The sequence below is a fragment of the Sphaerodactylus townsendi genome, linkage group LG17, assembly GCF_021028975.2.
Source record: "Sphaerodactylus townsendi isolate TG3544 linkage group LG17, MPM_Stown_v2.3, whole genome shotgun sequence".
In the NCBI taxonomy this organism is placed as follows: domain Eukaryota; kingdom Metazoa; phylum Chordata; class Lepidosauria; order Squamata; family Sphaerodactylidae; genus Sphaerodactylus; species Sphaerodactylus townsendi.
The window spans coordinates 25,709,646-25,715,645 of NC_059441.1; the positions used below are offsets into that span (position 1 = coordinate 25,709,646).

Here is a 6,000-nt window from a genome sequence, read left to right on the forward strand (position 1 = left end):
CTTGTCTTTTCTCACGAGCAGCCCGGAGGAATTGTATCTTTCTCCTAATCTCCGAGGCAGGGGGAAAAAAATAATAATAATTCGCCTTACTAATAAGGGATCTCGCCTAAAGCTGTCACCTTGGAGCGCCACCTTGCCGCGGAAAGGTGAACTGCAAGCCCTATAAGAACCTCTATTTAACAGCACGCTTTATGGGGTTTCCTATAATCAAAGAGAGCTAATAGAATCGGACATTCGAAAGTGGCCATTTGCATAGAGATGGAGACACAGTGTATTTTCCGTGGCTACTTCCTGTAGTCTCAAAAGGTGTGGGTGTATGTGTGAAGAGGCAGACGTGGGAAGGGGGTGGCGGGAGGGGGGGGAGCAGAAACACAAAACCGACCCGGGTGTACGATTTCTCAAAGACCTGCAAAGTCGTAACTCGAGCTCGCATGTTTGAAAATGAAGCTGTGCCATAACAGATAGCTTTTCACGCCTGGCTTATAATTTAAAACCTGGCTGTTGCTGTTGGGTTTTTGTTTTTTTAAGTCTGAAGGTAATTAAAACTAACCCTCAGGAGTCAATGGAAATGAAAACAGGTCGAGTAACACCGGGAAGAAAATCACACCCAACCCGAGAATCGCCCCCCAACAGGGTATGAATTATATTCCTATTTGGGCAGGGAATCAAATCTAGTTCTGGGACCGATATTGCGGGCTGAGCCCCCTCGAAAAGCAAAGCAGAACAGGAAAGCAAGCATTTGCTGGAGAAGATTTGGATTTCTCTCAAAAGGCAGAAATTACCCCCGAAGAAATTCATTTGCTCTGTTTCCTTGCCTTTCCTTTTAATCTTGTTTGGGGTTCCGACAGATACATTTTAAAAGGGATGCTTAGCACGAGCCCAGACGTACGCCCGCCCGCCCATGAACACATATAAAAATCTCTGGCTTTAAAAAAAAAAATGTAGAAAATACAGAAATGACGGCAGGAGGATGAAAGGGATGCTTCTATCAAAGGCGTGGGTTGTATACGGGCGTTTTCAAAGGCCTACGTATTTTACAGTTATCACAGGCCTTCGCTGGCGTGCCTATTTTTTTTTCCTGGAGGGGGTGCGACAAAAATCCCCCTCCGACTCATCAGTGTACGGCCTCCCCCTATTTTTTCAATGCCCCCCCCAACAGAAGTGAATTGGAAAGGTTTGGCTCCTTTGAGGGTCTGGATTCTCAGCACCCGAGAACTTTAAACCCATTCAACACCAGAACAAAAAATAAAACAATGTCTGTCTTTTAGATACTCGGTTTCAGATGCGGGAATCGTTTCCTTGGATGGGTGTTACATATATTTATATTTTTATAGCATTGCCCCCTCGCGCCCCCGGCTGATCCCCCCATCATTAATACGTAGAGAGGATTCTCGGTAAGGGGTGGGTGGGGGGAAGAAAATGAGTCCAAACGGAATCTATCCTTAGAACAATACCACCCAGCAGCTGCGACAGGTGGGACCCCCTGATAACTGAACCAGACTCCTGTCTTACAATTTTGAATATTACAGAGGAGATAATGCGCAAAGAGACCCGTTTTTCTCTCCCCACCCCCCTTCATAACAAAGGACTCAAAAGGCTGGCTGCATGACAGAGCAGGACTTTGATCACGTATACACGAAAGGGGGTGATTAAAAAGAGACAAGCCCACCAGAAATTCAGAATAACAGGAAACTTCGTATAGACCCCCTCCAAATCCTGGGGAGAGTTCCTGGTCTCCCCCCACCCCCAGTGAAGGAGAGAGGAGGAGGGGGGATGAAAAGCTTGTGGGTTTTTTTAAAAAAAAATACATATATGTGTATTATTGCTGTGACGTCGTCCTACCGCAAAGATGCAAAGTAAGTCTGCGGAATTTGTATTACAACCCTATCATAGTGTTTCAGCGGTGGAAAACATGTAGCCAGAGGCGGTCGCTAATGATTCCTGGATTAGAGAGAGGGGAAAGGAAGGAAGGAAAGAAGGAAGGAAGGGGGAGGAAAGCAGGGGAAGGGGGGGCGGGTAGGGAGAGAAACGGGCTTCATCAAAAAGGCAGGTTGAAATTTAACCATTCATCCCAAACACTGGAATATATATGAAACCATCCCACACACCGTAGAAAGAAGGAAGGCGACTGTCACTTGCATCACACACACACACACACACACACACACACACACACACACACACACACACACACACCCCAGTCAAATCTTCTGCCTTCTCTTTTTCTGGGTCCTTGAAAGACCTGTGTCTGTGTGTTTAAAGGGGGATAATGCAGCAACTCTTCAGCGGATGACTGCGCACGGAGTCCTATCGACCAGGCTGGGTGGTGATCACCCCAACAGCGGCTTGGTTTAAAATAAGAGATTGGGTAAAGTGAGGACCAAGGGGAGAGACCCATTTAAGGCCTACTGGGTGAAGGGAATGTTCAGGCCTTGGGCTGTGGGATTGTGGGTGGTAGAAGAAGAAGAGTTTGGATTTATATCCCCCACCCTTCTCTCCTGTAAGGAAACTCAGAGGGCCTTACAAACTCCTTTCCCTTCCCCCCCCCCCACCAAACACCCTGTGAGGTAGGTGGGGCTGAGAGAGCTTCGAAGAACTATGACTAGCCCAAGGTCACCCAGCTGGCATGTGTTGGAGTGCACAAACTAATCTGGTTCACCAGATAAGCCTCCACGGTTCAAGTGGCAGAGCGGGGAAACAAACCCGGTTCTCCAGATTAGAGTGCACCTGCTCTTAACCAGTACACCACGCTGCCTCATTGCTGTTGTATTTGTATGATTATGACTGTTGTTCTTATCAATATTGCACATTAATTCTAAGTCCCCCTTATAAAATAACCCACGTCTCTTGGCTCAGCTTTCCTTATGCTGAACTCCCTATTTCATACCAGTGGTCATGTGACCCAAAGAATTCTTCCTGATTTTGGGAGGAAATTTCTTCCTGTAGTCATCATTCGTGGTTTTGATCTAAGCATGTGTGTATTGCATGGCCTTCATGAAAAGACAGTCTGGCCTATTGGTTATTGCTGGATGGGGAGAGGGTAGGATCCAGAATTCAGTGTGATGTTTCCATGGCGACAACCCCTAAAGAACTCAACCCTACCTCACTGGTGGGGTGGTTGTTGTTGTATTTGTTGTTATTTAATTTTGTTTACTATCACAGCTGCCATTTCTTTAACTGGTTGTTGGCCTTTCATTACAATTCGAGCTTCATCCAGGAGCTTAGGACATTGTAATGAATTGGTGTAGTATTCGTACAGATTTATTATTACTACTACTATGATGATGACTATGACTACTGCTGCTGCTACTACTACTTTTAATACCCTGCAAATAAGGTAGGGTTCCTGGGCTCTGGATGCTGATTCTACCCACTCCCAGTCCAATATTAACCAATATGACAGCCTGTCTTTCCTTAAAGGCTTTGCAATACACACTTACTTAGATCAAAACCGCTAATAATAATAGCGACTGCACAGAGACATTTCCTCCAAAAATCAGGAAAACTATTATTATCATTATTACTACTACTACTATCACCATTACTACTACTATTATTATTGTTATTTCTTCTAGATTGTCTGACCAGAAGTCACGGAGATGGTGACGGTATCTGATGAAGAAATTCCCACCATCCTTTGAGGCTGCTTAAAAGTGGGGAGAGTCGGTGGAATCTTCTTTGAAGCGAAATGCAAAGTGCGCTTGTTACAGAGGGCGGATTTCATCCCCCTAACTTGTCCTCTCTAGGAGCCAGAGACTTGCTTTGAAATCAATACAATTCGTGCAATTCATGTCTTTGGGGGACGCCGATCCATTCCAACCTAAGTGTGTCCAGTTCTTTCCTCCAGCTTTGGTAGTTTCACAATACCATTTCTCTGTTCAAAACGGATCCTCGTTTTTTTAACCCCCATCCCATCCACCCACCGAAAGGGAAAAGGGGGTTCTTAATTCACTAGTTGCAAATAAAGGGGTCGAAGGGAGCTCAGATGACCTAGCTGCAAAACCAGCTTCTCTTAAGCTACAAAAAGCAAATCAGCCGCGGCTCATTTGGAGAGGGGAGGAATCTGTTGGACTCTGATTTAAGGGCTCACAACGGTATGTCCGGGGTTTAAGTTCTTTCGCAAGCCAGACTATCTCTGAGAAGTTGGTGAGAGGAGTCAAGAGGATCCCAGGTAGCTCAAACAGTGCTTGTGTATCTGGAAGGAATGGTGGTGAAGGGCCCTTGTTGAAGATAATATCTCTTCCCATCACCCGACTCATTCCTTCTTCCCCTTCCACCCTGGGACATCAGCATTCCCCTCCGAAATCAGACCAAGACCCCTGGGAAGATCACAGGGGGTCGTGCATTTAGAATGGGAAGTTGCTTCATATCTTTGCCAACCCATCTGGACGGCAGCTGCAGCTACCAGCTCGTTGTAACTCACTCAAGCCCTTCCTTATAGGTTGTGGGAACCTGTTTGCACTTTCCTCTAACCTGATCCTGGTCCCACTCCACTTCACTGGGTAATTCAAAATTCTGGCATTAGCTCTTTCCCCTGCTCCCAAAGTCCCCTTTCCTTTATTAACAAGTTTCTATATTTTTTTTTTAAAAAAAGCTTCAATTAAAAATGTAACCACTTCCTGGAGCCAGTGCGGCCCTTTTCTTGGCATTCATTCCTTATCTCCCCCTCCCCACAAAAAAAGTCAAATTGGATCTTCATAGCAGCACTATTTTATCTCCATGACCTCCACAACAGTCCTGCAAGGTAGAAAAGGTGCCATCTTTATTTCAGTTAATAGGAAGACAACGGAAGCTGGAAGATACTAACTTGCTGCTGCTGCTGTTGTTATCAAATGAAATCATAGCTGCCAGATCTTCTGCCAGCATTGTTGTTATTCTTACTGTTGTTGTTCCAAATAAAATGAGGACAAAGGAAGCTAGAAAATACTAACTTGCATATTGATCATGATGGTGGCGATATCTCTATCTCTATAGCAGAGTTAATTTGGGAATGCATGCTTAGAATCTCTCTCTCTCTCTCTCTCTCTCTCTCTCTCTCTCTCTCTCTCTCTCTTTCTGTGTGTGTGTCTGTGTGTGTGTCTGTGTGTGTGTGTGTGTGAGAGAGAGAGAGGGGGGGGAAGAAGATCCTGGTAACCAGAACACTACGAAAATAGATTTGTGCGTCTCCCAGGCGGAGGCCCAAAGGGGGGGGCGACCTGTTGGAGATCTATTGGAAGGGAGCGGGGCAGATTCTCTCCCTAGTCTTTATTGTTCCTCTGCGTCTTTTTTTTTTTGGGGGGGGGGGATATTGATCAATACTTTCAAGTTGTGGGGCGGATGCTTCAACTCGAGGCGAGGATCTCTCCGCAGGCCTGGCTGCCAGGGCTCTTTGGCTGAGCTGCTGGATCATGTGCGAAGACACTGCGGGGAGGGGGTAAGGGGGGAGGGTGAGATGACCCCCGTTCAGACCATCTTAATGTTCCCGTTTCCCTTCCTCCCGCCCATCCTCCCCTCCCACGGTTCTCCACCTCCCCCCCTCCTGCTCCTCGCTGACGCCAGCCATCTCAGAAGAGTCCGGACCAAGTCTCCTGGGGGAGACCAGACAGATCTGGCCCGCCAGGTGGAGGGAGGAGACGGAACGCAGAAGCTGGTGGCCTTCAACTGGGGCAATTCATTCCCCTTCTCCCCAGACACATCAGGTCAAAGTCTTCCGTCCACTCCTGCCCTTGCCCCTTGGGCGCACAAACGAGGGGGTGCGCACAACTGCATGACGCACCCCTTCCAGTCTCCTTGCGGTCTTCGGTTCCGTTGGCGTCCTTGCCTTGTGGATTCCAGGGATTCTTTATTCCCCTTGAACCCCGCTGAGTATAGAGCTGAGAGTTCTTGGGGGACTGGGCCCCTCCCCCTCCCCTCCCCCCGAGTTCTTCCTGGACTCTGTTCATATCCCAAGACCCCAGAACGCAAGCCCACCCTCAGCTTTTCTCTATTCAAAACAGACTAACTCAAGGAAGACTGCCCCCC

General features: G+C 47.3%; 1 long non-coding RNA gene across 1 annotated transcript in view; it reads left to right on the forward strand.

Moving 5' to 3' along the window:
* LOC125424750 overlaps window positions 1-4,915 on the forward strand; it is a 127,987-nt gene extending 123,072 nt beyond the window's left edge. The window contains exon 2 of the long non-coding RNA XR_007243271.1: window positions 3,576-4,915. This is a non-coding gene — a long non-coding RNA (uncharacterized LOC125424750). The remainder of the gene's footprint in view (window positions 1-3,575) is intronic.
* Window positions 4,916-6,000: the final 1,085 nt, after the last annotated feature.